Source organism: Martes martes (assembly GCF_963455335.1).
Source record: "Martes martes genome assembly, chromosome: 6".
In the NCBI taxonomy this organism is placed as follows: domain Eukaryota; kingdom Metazoa; phylum Chordata; class Mammalia; order Carnivora; family Mustelidae; genus Martes; species Martes martes.
The window spans coordinates 135346431-135362626 of NC_137893.1; positions in this window are offsets into that span (position 1 = coordinate 135346431).

Here is a 16196-nt window from a genome sequence, read left to right on the forward strand (position 1 = left end):
TTTCAAGAAAACATAGTATGGGGTGATGACTCACTCACCCCAGGGTAGCTGTCCTCTAGCTCTGTCCTTTAGAGGAAGCATTACCGTGGGTCTGCTAGTACTTTTCCTCCCTCTCCAAGAATTTCCTTAAGAAGGGACGCCTCGCAGGTGCCAAGGTCAGCCTCGCCACTCTCTTCTGGGGGGGGCCCTGCCACGGTCCGTAGTGCGCGGCAGGTCGCCGGCTCAGGATGAGCCCGCACAGCCTGGAACCGAGCAGCCGCAGCCGCTGCGACCCACAGTGCAGCCTGAAAGTTGAGTTTCAGCTTTGGGAGGTTACAAGTGCATCCTGTTGTTTAGAATGAAGACCCGAAGCCCACTACCGCCCCCCCCTCCCATCTCTCCTCCCGGAGCCCTCCACCGCACCGAGGCGCGGTTTGGATGGGGCGGAAAGCAGACCCAGGTGGGGCGATGCTGGTGAAAGAGGAGGAGGAGGAGGAGGAGCAGGAGGAGCAGGAGGAGGAGGAGGAGGAGGAGGAGGAGGAGGCGGCGGCGGCGGCGGCGGCATGGTTTCCCTTGGCAGCTCCACGCACGCTGCGGCAGTGGCAACAGGAGCGCCGAGTACCAGTTGCTCGACACTTTATCAGTTTGCCCTGCTCGCTCTTCTCTCTTCAGGGAATTTCCTTCCATTTTGAGGGTACAGCTCCACAGCGGAGAGGTGTGGTGGGCGGGGCCTTGGAGTGTCCAGGGCGGGAAATCGAGGGGCGCCGGGTGCCGACGGGGGTGGGAATAAGAACTGGCCCCCGGCTTGCTCGTCTCTGTCCCTTTCCCCTCTCGCAGGGGCGGGACCAACCCTTTGGTGCGGGAGACCGGGAGAGGGGTGTGTTGGTGGTGGTGGCGGCTCCTGGCTGGGGGGGGGTCCCTTGTCCCCTCGGAGCACTCTGACTGCCGAGGCTGAGGGCGGGGGTCGCGGCGGCGGCCCCGCGCGGCCCGGACCCTGGGTGCCTGGGGGGGGGGCTCCCCCACTGAGCCCCAGGCCCCCGGCGGTTGCCATGGTGACGCAGGGTCGGCGGCGCGGCGCAGTGGAAACAAAGCGGCCCGCCCGCTCCTCGCGCGAGCTCCTCCTCCGCCGGCGCCTCCCTCCCCTCCCAGGCCCCGCCGCCGCCGCCGCTGCTGCCGCTGCCGGAGCGGCTCCCGGCCCCGCGCCCGCCGCCACCGCCGCCGCGGGCCAGGTAAGTCGAGGGCGCCCGCGGCCAGGGAGGGCTCGGGAGGGGCGCTCGGGGGTGGGGGCCGCCCGCCGCGGGGAGCGGGCGCCGGGCCCGGTCGCTCCCGGGTCTCCGAGGGGCGCGTCCCCGCCGGGCTCCGGCCGGCTGCGCCCCCGACGCCGCCGCCACGAGGGGGCCTCTGCCCCGCCGGCGCCTCCCGCCCGGCCGCCCGCCGCCCCGGATGGCGCCGCCGGGGAACGGGCGCGCTGCGGGCGGCGGGGCGGGCAGAGCCTCCGCAGGCGGGCGCTCGGCTGGGGCTTCGACGGGCTGCCCTGCGCGGGGCTGCCCCGAGCGGCGGTGCGCGGGGGGCCGGCGGCGCCCACCGCGGGTTCTCCTTTGGTTTGGTTTGGCTCGTTCGGCGGGCTTTCGGGGGGCGGGGGCGGGATTTCCCTTTGGACTCGCCTGTTTCCTAGTTGATCCTCTTGGAGGACGGGATGGGGAGGCTCGCAGGGGGAAGAAGCGAGACGTTTTTAGTCTCCGGAAAGTGAGCCCGTACTTAGGTGCCCGGGACCCGAGCGTTCTGGTGCTTCTGAAGTTCGTGTGGATTTTGAACACAGTCACCTTTCTCTTTGGAAGGTGTAGTTACACCTGTGACGGGCTGGGAAGGGTAGCCCGCGCTTCCCATCCAGCAACACCAGAGTTAACAGGAGGACCAGTACTTTGGGGGTTAGGTGCTTGGCCCCGGGGTCATTGCTGTTGTTTCTGGAGGGTATTGTTTTCATGCTTTAAGGAGCTGCAAAATGCCTTGGGTTTTTCTGGGTAAGGAAGCAGCAGTCCAGAGCACCTCGGGAGGCAGGTAGCTGGGCGGTGTTTGCACCTGTGTTTTGAGGGCAGGGAGAGGGTTAAGATGCTGTTGCCAAGGGCGTTTGGGTGCTGGCTGGGGAATTGCTCAAGTTCTTGGTGCATCCGTCCCTTCTGAACGGCCCCAAGCCTTGCCATCATTTCATGATACTTAGTTTGTTGCAGACACAAAGAATGAATACCATTGTAAAGACTATTTTGTACCTCTTTAGATAACATGTGTGATAATGTGGAAGACAGCAGTATTCATTTTCAGAAACAGCTCATCCGTCCAGAAGGAAATAATATATTAGTACTATTTGTTTTAATTGGCGAGAGATGTGGGTTGGTAACTGGAAAATGATTCAACTAATTAAATTGTATTCCCAATTGAATAAAATAATACATAAGTCAGAATAGGCCAGTCAGAGAACATTCTATGGAATGCGAGAAAGAAGGTTTTTGCCTAAAGGTAGTTCGGGAAAAGAAACCAGTGGTACGGATCATTTTGAATTGCAGTTAAGTTGATTAGAATTATGGCTATTAAAGCTACTTGAGGTGTCAGGCATAAAGTGATTATCTAATATTCCTCTTCTTTCTTTTGGGATTTCAACACCTGTTAGCTGCTGATTACTAGGTTTCTAAGTCAGTTTGTATTTGCTGGCAATTTTAAGTAACCCCAATTCATGAGAAGATTGTATTGAAAACTAAAGGATGAAGTTGCAACAACAGTTTCCAGATTATTTCACAATGGGGTTTGTTTTTAAACATTTTACCTGTAGAGTGAGTCACAGATGCTCCGCTAGATAGCCTTTGATGGCGATAATGAAATGGTACATTGATTAAAACGAAGTAGATCTGTTTTGAGAAGGTAACCAGGAGAGAAAATAAGTGTTTTCTCATTCAGGCGTGAAGGCAATCAGAGTATGAAAGCCTAGGCATGTTATATAGGCGCAGAATGTAGTTTCATGTCTTGTAGTAAAAATAATGATTTTGTGCTCGGAGGTACCAAGAATACAGCTTTGTTCACATATTTGTCAACAAATCCAGCATTCAGGTGCAAGGACTCTGGACCCGCTTTGCAGCCGGATGGAACCCTCGCTCTGGGCTCCAGCCTCAACATTTACGTTGTGGTCCTTAGTTTGTATTCTGAAGGAGGGAGGTATCCAAGGTTAATTCAGCACAATAAGGACTCATGTGCCACCTTTGCTACTCAAGGCACAAGATTCAATAGAGTTTGGCATTTTAATTTATTTATTCATTCATTCATTTATTATTATTTTTTAAGAGTTTGGCATTTTTAAAGCTGTCTCTCTTCCAAAAAAAATAAAGTCAGTAAACATCAGGGTTAAACAGTTAAGGGACTGCAGGCACCGCTTTGTAGTTTATTATGCACGTTCTGAAGCATAAAATGGAGCTTTCATCCGTGCATTAAAGAACAATAATTTGGCATGTTCATATATGTTGCTAGAATTCCGGGGCATGTGCATACCCCAATAATGAAAGAAAAAAAGTACTTGTCATCTCCTCAGTAGCTCCCTAGGACATGCAAAGGAAAAGTCTGCTTTATGGCCTTGATTTAGATTAGCCACCTGGTGGAAATAGGGAATAGCACAGCCATCCTCAGGTGTGAAAACTAGTTGTCTCCCTGGCCTTTTCACAGCAGCGGGACTCTTCTCCAAAATTCCTAGGCTCGAGACTCTCGATTCTATGAAGTGAAGCTGGTCCTCGTTTTTGGGATAATTTATAAAATATGGTCTGATAATTGTAATTACAGCCATTATTCTACCTGAAGCTTCTTGTAACTTCACTTATCAAGCCTGTCCGCAGATGGAAAACGAGCCCAGAAACATTCTCGGTCAAGTTAGGATTCACATTATAGCCGTGAATACCCGTCTGTTGTTCTGTAACTGCGTGAGCGAGCTGGCATGGGCAGCAGAAGGCCACCGAAGACTTAATTGGCTGTTTCTGGGTCAGCGTTCTCTGGCAATTTCTAGTTGCCCTGTGCTAACATGCTGACTGGTTGGTACCTTGGCATCGAGTACCATGTGCTGTGGCCTTTATAAAAGTCTATTTGTGAAGGATGATAGTTTTTTTTTTTAATGATTTCTTCATTAACAAAGCCCTTAGGCGTGGATTTGTGGCTGGGGAGAGGAATATGGCCCCTGAGACCTGGAGGAAAAATGCTATAAATATAAGGTTAACTGACCTGTTGTGCGGGCCAGTATTGATCATAATGATAGCGCTGAGACAAGGCATGGGAAGCACATGGCAGTGGTGACAGGAAGGGGTGTTTTGTGACATGGATTATTAATAGTGATTGATGGAGATTGAGGAATGTTTGCTGGGCATATGTTTTATTTTTTGTGCTCCCAATTAACATGAAGTAAGATGTCTTAACCATTTGGTAAAACACAAGTACTTGGGAGGGAAATATATACATTTATACTGTCTGGCACTTGATGGGAGTGTTACAAGTACAGTTCAAGGTCAATGATTGATTTCCTTGCCTGTCAGTTTTTGGTAGCAATTACATAGTACAGTATTGGACGTCAGTCAACACATGTTTATCTGGTATTTCCTTCTGTATATTCTGTATTGCTTGATCGAAGTTATCTGAGCTCTAGGGGTGACGAATTACTTGTTTCTAACTATTATGATTATTTCTTGTATTTTATCTCTAAATTGTGATGAACAAAATCCAAATATTCTCCTTTGGCCTAGTTTTCAGCCTTCTTTTTTCTTATGGGGAAAAGTTAATTCCTTAATCTTCTTAAATAATTTTATATCCCCAGAGTGCTAAAAAAAATATGATTTGGTTAGTTTGTTATTCAACCAGAAGAATACTGGAAACTTAGTTTATAATAGTGTGCATTAAGGAAAAAATGCAGCACATGTTACAGTCTCACATTTTGGAGATTTACATAGATGTATGATGAATAGGAAAATTTGGGGTTCTGGAGGGTGAGGAATTGTGTATTTCCCTAAGTGTCTTCCATTAGATCCCTGCTTCTTTACCTTATAATCAGCTGAAGTGAAAACCAAAGGACTGTGAAGTGGAGTTTTCAGTGAGTTAACAGATGTTAGGGAGTTTAATATATCCTGAAAGGCTGCAGAGGTTTGATGCTCCAGGGGACAGGAGGGAAAAAACAACAACAACAACAACAAACTCTGATGGCATTAATAATCTCTTTATCACTTTATGGTCCAAACTCCTGAAGAGATTAAGTGAGGGCTGTTTCCTTGGTTTTCAGAGGTTCGCCCCTCCTACATTAGAAATACGGGTCCTGGTCTCTTAGACCCACATTTTCTCCCCACTGACCTAAAAGTGACTCCCTTGAACTGTGGCCAAGTGCACTTTGAATAGTATAAACCACAAATTAAGGTATGAGAGTGAAGGTTTTCTTCGTGGGTGTGTTATGTAATCTGATTGGTCAGGTAGACCAGTTAGATAGCCAAGATGGTAACGGAGCTATAAAACTGTGTGTTTGCCCAACATATTTGATGTGTTTACATGAGAAATTGTGTTTCTAAGGATCAGTCCATTATGAACCTTCTTCCCTTTCTGATAACCATAGTCGTTCAACGGAGACATGGCATTTTCCACAATTTTATCACTCTGTGACATGTCAGACATAATTATGTTGAAGAACAGATGCTTACTCAAAGTCTTGAATTGTAAATCTACACTAAAAGGTTTCTGTGTGGTCTTATCTGGCATTTCCTCTCGTTACATATGGCTTCCTCAGACCTTGTTTAGTGTGACTGCGGTTGCGTCTTTTTTCTGTCAATCAATCAAAACCCTCACGAGAGCTTCCCATGAGCCAGACCCTTTCCTTTGCACTGTACAACTACTGGCTTATTTAATGCTCACAAGAACCCAAGGAGGGAAGTACTTTTGTGACCTCCAGTTTAAGACGGAGAAAACTGATGTGATCATTTTTGTTGTATTAACCTAAAGGTACACAGAACATACCAGAATCCTAGTGTGTGTGTGTGGTTTTTTTTTTGTTTTGTTTTGTTTTTTGTTTTTTTTTAATGTGAAGGAATGCAGGGAGCTTTTTTAATCAGGTCACTGATATGTGTGTGTATATGTTTGTATAGTAGTGTAGAAATAATGATGCTCATTGTTATGGCACTTGGACATTTTTTCTCATTTTAATGATGAGAACCTAAGCCTAAAATCTTAAAACAAGAAGGATTTCTTCATAGCATATTGTGACATGTTCCAGTGTTCTTTTCTGTATACACAATCTACAGTAGGGGCCCTCGGCTGGCTCAGTCGCTAGAGCACATGACTCTTGATCTTGGGGTTGTGAGTTCCAGCCCCACACTGGGTGGAGAAATTACTTAAAAATAATATCTTAAAAAAAAAAAAAAGAAAAAGAAACTAGAATAGATTGATTTCCCAAAAAGATGCTTTCTGAAGATAGCTGTCCTTTCACTTATTATTTGTATTCAATATTAACAGAATCCATATTTCCCATGGTATTAATTTGTTGTATATGTTAAGTATATCTTTAAATGGTTGTCTATTTTGCATTGCCTTTTTTGGGCTCACCTCAGTCTGGTCTTACCTGTTTTTTCCTTAGCTAACTTTTTGCCCTAAGGTTAAGTGAAACTCCTTTTTTTTTTAAACTCTCTTTCAAGAGATTTCTGCATATACCTTTAAAAAAAAAAACAAACAAAACAAGTTGGTATGTTGTGTTGAAAAATACTTGCATCTATTTTTTTGTGCTCGACTATAAGCTTCTGAAGAACAAGAACTCTGTCTTACTCATTTGAAAAGATAAGGTAGGTACAAGTATGCTTTTCTTAATTGAATACTTAAAAGATTTTTTATGTGATATAAAATCATTACATTTTTACTCTAGTTGCAAAGTCAGTAGTGAGGGCTTAAAAAATCAATTGTAGGGGCTTAGGAAACTGACTTAAGTCTAATGTACCATTAGGGCACTATAAAATTAATTTGAGATTTTAGTTATTTGAAATACAACATTAGAAATCACATCACAGTTCTGTTTCAACTTACTTGGATTTCTGATATTCATGTCTCAGAAGGTTATATATAAAAAGCATAAAAAATAGTAGCTAGCTTGTTGTATAAGTACAGGGTGTTATATGGAAATGTTGAATCACTACATTGTACTCTGGAAACTAACGTTATACTGTACGTTAGCTAACTGGAATTGAAATAAAACTTTAAAAAATAGTAGCTAACTTAATTTTATTCTAGCAATTATGAACACACTTTTGATTATTCTAGTCAAAGAGCAAAAAAAATGGATCTTCAAATATCATTTACGTTTGTTCTTACAATATTTTGAGTGTTTTGCCTCCTATTGCCCCTCCCCCCTCCATTTAACGTGATTAAGACTGATTAAGCATTTTGCCTTCAGTGGACTTTTTTTTTTTTTTAAGATTTTATTTATTTATTTGAGAGAGCGCGCGCGCATGGGCAAGAGTGAGTGCAGGAGCAGAGGGAGAGGGACAGGCAGACTTCTGCTGAGCAAGGAGCCCAAAAAAGGGGTTGGGGGGGAGGATCAGTCCCAGGACCCTGGGATCATGACCTGAGCTGAAGGCAGCTGCTTACCCCCTGAACCACCCAGGCACCCCTCAGTGGTCTTTTCTTATTTAAACAACATGAAAAGTTAAGAGTAAGGGACAGGTGTCCATAAAAGCAAGGACTGAAGCAGAGTTCTGTAGGTTCTTTGAATAAATATTATAGTAGCTCCCATTTATTGTACACTGACTTGGTGCCTGGTAGTCTATCAGTAGAGTTGGTGAATTTAAAAACATGATTCGTGTGTATAAATCACGATCTGAAGTTGACCAGAATTGCTTTGCTGGTGCCTCAAAGATGCTTTTCCCTGGAGGGTGCTTTGGGAGGTTCCAGACGGACGGTGGGTGTGGTCCATTAGAGGAAGAGGGGGTTTCTCAGGGGAAAACCAAGAACATTACACCTTTGCTTGTGCTTGCTTTGCAGACACCAGGTGGGGCGAGTTCTTTCCCTCCATCTGTTTTTAGAATTAAAACCAAAATTAAATGGAGTTTTCTTCTATCCCCTGAATTTATTTTATTTTGTGAAATGAAAAATCACTCCGTACATGTCGTATACCCAAGGGTGGATGCCTCGGGGGTCAGAGCCACACGTTATTTGTCCCATAGGGAGAGGTCCTTGTCCTAGGATGCTGGAGGTCTGGATGAAGTTAGAAGACTTGATCTTTGAACTCACCGAACCTGCTCTGGTTGCCAGAACTTAGCACTGCTGTCTGCTTTGCTGGGACTGCTCTTTCTCCAAACAGTTGTGCGCTTTATTCCCTGTTTCTTTCAGGTCTGTGCTCTGATGTTACCAGAGTGGCCCTCCCTAAGCACGCTGTGTAAAATTATAACGCTTATCTCCAGTATGGGCTCTCTCTGCTCTCTCCATTCTCTGTTCTTTTCCACAGCTCTGTTACCACCTGGCACCTCATGTAAATTAACAAAAAGTATATATCTGTCTTACTCTTCCATTGTGTAAAATTCTGTGAAGACCCTGGCTCTTCTTTTTTTTTTTAAATTTTTGAAGATTTTTAATTTTTTGCTACTGTCTCCTTAGCCCCTAGAATGATGTCTGGAACATAGTAAGTGCTCATTAAACGCTTCTTGAACGAATAAGATAATTTTGTATGATTGTTGCCTGTTTCCGGCAGAAGGGACCAGTTTTAGCAAAACTCTGGGATGTTATAGGGGAGTTTTAGATTTCCATAGTTAAGCCTCTGTCTGCTTGATGTGGTCAGATGATTCCCTCTCTAACTTATTAAGTGATCCCAGAGAAAAGCACAGAAAATACCATCCTCTATTCTAGTAAACTGATCCAAATTATTGATTTGGTGAAACTTGAGACCTCTATAATCATTAAGACAAGAATATTTCCTTGGCAGAGACTTTCTCAAATCGGTAGAGAGCTTTTTAATAATACCTTTATATTTTCATTGTTTCGTTGAAGTCTTAAAAAAATGTACTGTATAGTTCCCTTCTTTTTCCAAAGGCTTTGTAAAAATGAATATAAGCCATTCGGAGATAATTTTTGAACCCTTGCTAATGTTAATATGAATTGGAATTTCTTTTTTTTAAGGATTTTATTTATTTGACAGAGACAGCGAGAGAGAAAATACAGGAGGGTGGAGTGGGGGGTGGTGGGAGAGGGAGAGGCAGTCTTTCCACTGAGCTAGGAGCCCCATGTGGGGCTTGATCCCAGGACTTTAGGATCATGACCCCAGCCGAAGGCAGACACTTGATGACTGAGGCACCCAGGCGCCCCTGAATTAGAATTTCTTATGTACAATTTTAGGTCTAAGAAATAAAAGGTCAATGGTAAGCCCACTGCTCCATAAGCTTGAATTAGCAGTTTGCTTGTAAATATTCAAATACTAATGGTAATAATAAGCATTTTAAAGACAGGCCTTCCCAAGAGCTGGACGGTGCAAAGTCAAGTCAGTCTAACAGTTTTCTGATTTATCTTTTTTTTTTTTTTAAACTGAAGTGTATTTTTGGGGGGAGGTATTGCCAAGTTGTGCTTTAGCAAAGGTTTTCATTGTCTCAGTCAGTGACAAATGGGCAGGACCGTAGAAACTACAGAACAGTTCCCCATTCCCTGGGGTTTAAGACATTCTGCCATTTGTTGTATCTGATGCATCTTTGTCACTTATGAACGTTTTCTTTTTGAGCTTGTATCCATGCCTCTGAGAGGGCGAATAGACTTAGTGAAGATCATTAAGTCAGCTCTCAGGAGCCCAAAGATGGAAATGAATTCTCGGGTGCTTGGTCTGACGTGCACGTGCACAGCACCTTCCCGGCAGGGACGCCAAGAACCCGGGCTTCCTGGTAGTCAGATCTGGGCTGGAACACTGGCTTTGCCCTTTGCGTCTTGCAAGGGGTACAGGTCTCTGGGCCAAAAAAATAATGAGGTTTAACTCTACCTCCAAAGCCAGGGCTGAGATTGACTAATTCAGAGAATGTGGGGAACAGATACATTCGTTGGGATAAGGTAGGAAGTTCTTCCGACAGACAGATGGTGATGGTATGAAATTAAATTTAAGGAGCACAGTAAACAACTCTTTCTGTTCAGACTCCGGTTCACGTGGTTCTGAAACTGTCAACCCTGTGCTTAGCCCGTGAGCTTTGGGTTTTATAAGAGAATGTATCCATTTGCACAGTACCTTTACCCGAGTAAAATAGATGGCACACGTACCAGCGAGAGCCCAGGAGCTAGGGGACCTGAACTGCGAAGGGGCGTGGTGCCATCACCTTGCAGGGTTGTTGTAAGGACACGTGCTGGATGGACGGGTGTAGGTGCAGCACACGGATGACAGATAAAAAACACTTAATAAAGGCAGCCCAGGGGTGCCTGGGTGGCTCAGTGGGTTAAGCCTCTTTCTTCGGCTCAGGTCATGATCCCAGGGTTCTGGGATCGAGTCTTGCATCCCTGCTCACTAGGGAGCCTGCTTCTCCCTCTGCCTGCTGTCTCCCTGCTTGAGCGCTCTCTCTCTCTCTCTCTCTCTCTCTCTGATAAATAAGAAAAGTAAAATCTTAAAAAAAAGAAACAAAAAAACAACCATTTACTCGTGTAACATATTAAGGTGTCAGGCATACTATGTCAGTAATATTGTGTCAGTAATATTTTAATGAATAGAATAAGGATTTCTTATTAAACTGAATCTACAAATTTCATCAACTGATGTGCATTATAAAACATTTTTCATGTAGCAGGTTTTTTTTTTTTAAGATGGAACAATCTATTGAAATCAGGATAGGAAAATAAGAATGGATATGATTAAATTGTGGGATTTAGATTAAATATGTTATAGTAGTTCCTTTTCTAAAATTATTACTAATTGGGGCCCCCCGTGGGTGGTTCAGTCAGTTAAGTGTCTACCTTCAGCTCAGTTCGTGATCCCAGGGTCCTGGGATCGAGCCCCCACATCGGGCTCCCTGCTCAGCTGGGAGCCTGCTGCTCCCTCTCCCTCTGCCTGCAGCTCTGCTTGTGCTCCTTCTCGCTCGCTCTCAAATAAATAAAACCTTTAAGAAAATAGAACTGTTACTAATTGAATACATTTTTTATACTTTATTTCATTTGATTATTATGAAATGATTTTTTAGTGATTTTTAAAAAAAGATTTTATTTATTTATTTGAGAGAGAGTGAGTGCACAGGCAGGGGAAGGGGCAGAGGGAGAGGGAGAAGCAGACTCCCTGCTGAACAGGAACCCGGATGTGGGGCTTGATCACAGGACCCTGGGATTGTGGCCTGAGCTGGCCTAAGGCATGTGAGTGATTGCTACCTTAGATTAGGAGGCAAGATAACATTTAAGCTGTGATCTGAGTGACAAGGGGAGCCTTTATCAGGAGCAGAGCAAATTCAGACAGAAGGAACAAGTGTAAAGGCCCTGAGGTAGAGAGAAGGCAAGAGAATGGTATGAGATGATGTCAGAGAGGAATGGAGTGGCCAGATTGCTCAAGGTTTTGTAATTCGTGGCAAGGACTGGCTTTTATTCTATGTGCCCTGGGAAACAATTGTAGGACTTTTTCCGAGGTAGCAGTTAGGGAAATGGGAAAAATTTGGTTTACATTTAGAAATATTCGTGCACATAGAGGTTGGATCATGGGTGAGCAAGACTGGTAGCAGGCAGAATGATTAGGAGCCCAGGTGAGATGTGGTGTACTTATTACAATTGTAATTTTACAGTTATTTTTTGTGCTTATTTGGTCGAGATTGCCCTCACTAGACTGTAAGCTCCATGAGGAAAGAGACTTTTTTTGGGGGGGGAGTTGTATTTCCAGTGTTTAGCCAGAGCCTGGTAGCATACGGGCACTCTGACCTAGTACTTGAGTAACTAGGTAAGGATTATGAGAAACAACGAATACGATGTAGTCCATATATGCTGATGTAACTATTCAGTGTTTTTCCGATATTACGCGTGGAAGATTGAGGTACGTACGCATCATGGCCAAGGAAATTGTTATGGCTAGCAGGAAAAAAATCCGTGAGGTCATAATATCAAGGTCTTTATTCAGATATTCAGGTTAGTGTTATTAGCCCTTGACTCTTACTCTGGTAGTGGAACTGCGACAAGCCACACGTTAGTGAGTGGAAGGTATTTTCACAGGGAATCTGTGAGAACATTTGGTAATCAAAAATGATAACACGTGAGTTATAACCATATGATATCACTGAAACTACTGAGGTTGTTACGATCTCTTCCTTGTGGTAATTTATGTGTACGAAAGTCACTCTGAGTATCTTACACTGAGTATACACCAAAGATGTTTTAAAACATTTAATTGGAAAAAATCAGACACAGGATGGTGATGGATTTAAGACCAACATCACTTACTGTAATGGGGCATTGGAAACGAACCAGGATACGAATTTATGCAGTGTAGGTATGGAGCTAGCAACATAACAGATTAAGTGTTTTCTCTTCTCCTGTCTTTATAGACAATGACGGAAGAGTTTGAAACCTTTAAACAATTTTACTCAGACAGTGGGACACATAATTAGGAAGAGCTTAAAGCATTTTAGAGCTCTAATTTATATCTGGATGGAGATTCAATTATTCGTTGCTCTGCAGTAAATTTAAATGGTTTGATTATTAACCTCTAGGTCATGGTCAATTGGTCTATAAATGATAGATTTTTCTGCCAAAGTCAGCTTAAAAGAGGAGAAAATTTAGACAGCCCATGTAAAACTCTCGTGTTGTAGAAAAGAGGCATTTCTTTGGTAAATGCATTAAGGATTCTGCTGACTTTACTACATTTTTTCAGTCAGTACTTATTGAATATCCACCATGTATAAGGCTCTGTGCTGGGCACTCATGACCCAAAAGTGAACACCTTGCTGCAACTGACAATGAAGGATGGTCCCAGCAAGGCCAGATTAGGAGGACCTTAAACTCTTTTCAGCAGGGAAGTAAATGATCAGATTTGAATTCTAGAAAAATCTCCCTGGGGCTGAGTGTAGACTTCTCAAAATCACAGCATCCTTTTACCTGTTTTACATTATATATATCCTGTAAAGATATAAGGAGGCATCATTTTTTGTTTGTTTATTTAGTAAGTAAGTAAGTAGGCTTCATGCTGGAAGCCCAATGTGAGGCCTGAACTCACGACCCTGAGATTGAGACTTGAGGCGATATCAGGAATTGGATGCTTTAACCTACTGAGCCACCCAGGCACCCCAGCATCATTTTTATTTTTAAGTAAACTTCGTCATTGAAGATTAACATGTGTGCACAGAAAGGGTGTGCAAGTCATAAGATTATAGCTTTTTGCATTCTCTAAGAGTGAGCCACCTTTGTAACCACTACTCACATCAAAACGTAAAATATTATCATGTCCTAGAATCCGTTCGTTGCTTGCTTTCAGTCATTACCTGCACCCGCAAGGTGGCCACTAGTCTGAACTCTGTCACTACTGATTGGTTTTGCTTATTTTAAAACAAATGGAATCATTCAGTTTGTACTTTTTTTTGGTCACTAAGCATCTCTTTGTGACATTCACCCATGCTGCTGGATGTAGTGATATTTGGTTTTTCTTCTCCCATGCTTTGGTATTTTAGTATAGTATATTCCATGTTTGTTTTCATCAATTCACTGTTCGTAGCCATTTTAGATCACTTCTGGTTTTTCTCCGTTACAAACAGTGCTGCCATGAATGGTCTCATACGTGTATATGTGGGCATTTCTGTGGAGTGTATACCTAGGGTTGGGATGGGTCAGGGTTTATGTGTATGAGTTACCACTGGTACTGCCAAGCATTTGCCTGAAGTGGTTGTACCACACATTCCCACCATCAGTGTATGAAAGTTCCATTCTTGCTCACGTTGCTATCCTAAGTCCTAGTGGTGGGTAAAAAGTGATACCTCATCGTGCTTTTCATTTGTACTTTCCCAGTAAGTGATGTTCTCCTACACTGTGGGGGTTGCTTTTAAATCTTGTAATGTCGTGCCTTTGATGAACAGAAAATTTTAATTTGAATGAATTCCAATTTTATAAATCTTTCCTTTAGGTTTATGCTTTTTTTGTCTTAAGAAATTTTTGCTTGCCTCAAGGTCTTGAAGATATTCACCTGGCCTTTCAAGAAGTCTTATTGTGTTACCTTTCACATTTAATCTATGACCCTCTTGGAATTGTATTTTGTGTGTGGTGTGAGGTAGGGGTCAAGAGGATTTTGATCTATGTAATGATCTTGTTGATTTGACCCAGCATTACTTATTATAAAGACCATCCTTTCCCCACTGAGTTACAGTGGCACCCTTATCCTAAATCAAGTAATTGTGTTTGTGAATCTGTTTCTAGACTCTCTGTATTCTGTCCTATTGGGCTCTTTGTCTAACACAATACTTTAAATAATTGTAGTACTAATTCCAGGTAGTGTAAGTCTTTCAGTTTTTTTTTTTCTTCTTGATTTCCTTTTGGTCTTTTCTTGGTGTTTAGCAGTTACATATGAATTCTAGAATCACCTTATCAGTTTTCACAAAGACACTGGCTGGGATTTTGACTGGAATTGCATTGAATCTGCAGATCAGTTTGGGAGAGTTGCTTAACAATATTGAGTCTTCTAATCAATGAACACAGTATAGCTCTCTCTCTAATTAGGTTGTCTTTAATTCCTCAAAGTAATGTTTCAAGTTCCTCAAAGTAATGTTTCAAGATGTGCATTCTTGCACATCTTTCATGAAGTTGATTCTTGTTGTTGTTGCAAATGACATCTTTAAAGTTTCACCTCCTAATTTTATGTTGCCTGTGTATATAAAATACAATAGATTTTGGTATATTGACTTGGATTCCAAGGATTTTGCTACATTGACTTCTTAGTCTTAATAGTTTATCTGTAGAATCATCCATCCTCACTTAGGAATTTACTCTCTCTTAGCACTTAACTACTTCCCTCACCATACTTTAACTCGGTAAAAGCCCCTGTTATTGATATTTTGGGCAGTTAGGATCTATTTGTGTTTACTGTTTCTTTTTATTCCTCCATGCAAATAAGTCTGTTTCCCTCTGGGATTATTTTTCTTCTGCTGGAAGACCTCTCTTTAGAATTTCTTTGTATTTTTGTTTGAAACTTCTAAAATTCTGTCTTAATTCTGGAAGTGTATTTTTGTTACATGTAGAATTCTAGGTTGTCTTTTTTTTCCCTCAGTGCTTTAAAGATATAATTTTATCATCCTCTGTCTTCTATTATTTTTGTTTAAGAAATCAGCTGTCAGTCTTCTTGTTGTCCTTTGAAGATGATGTGCTTTTTTCCTCTGTTTTAAATTTTGTTTTCTATTTCTTTGATATTGAAGAGTTCTATTATAATGTGCTTAGGCATGTTTTTCTTACTAGATATTCTGCCTGAAGATCATAGAGCCTCTTATATCAGTTTTAGAATACTTTTGACAATTACCTCATTAGATATTACTTCTTCTGGTCCAGTCTCTCTCCTCTTTTCCTGAAAGTGCAGTTTTATGTATGGTAGACCTACTCACTATGTCTGATTTGAATCAAACTATTTTCTGTATTTTTCATTGTCGATTTTTCCCTCTTTGCTTTAATTTGGAAATTTTCTTTCTTTCTTTTTCTTTACTTTTATTTTATTTCATTTTTGTATTATTTGACAGAGCGAGACACACTGAGAGAGGGAACACAAGCAGGGGGAGTGTGAGAGGAAGAAGCAGGCTTCCCGCTGAGCAGGGAGCCCAATGCGGGGCTCAATCCCAGGACCCTGGGATCATGACCTGAGCCGAAGGCAGATGCTTAATGACTAAGCCATATAGGTGCCCCATAATTTGGAAATTTTCTATTGATCTATTTTCCAATACACTAATGGTTTCTTCTTAATGCTTAATCTGCTCTTAAAAAACATCTATTGAGTTTTATTGTTATAGCTTTATTGAGGTATAATTTATGTGCCATAAAATTCACTCTTTGTAAATGTACAATTCAGTGATGTAAGTTAAATTTATACAGTTCTGCAACCATTACCAGATTGAGTTTTAGAATATTTTTTTCCACCCCCCAAATTCTCTTGAGCCCATTTGCAATCTCTATTCCCCGCTCTAACCCCAAGCAACCACTGTTTTTTTTTTTTAATATTTAATTTTACATTTAGTTCAAAAACAATGATGGAATTTTGTACACACTTTTAATTA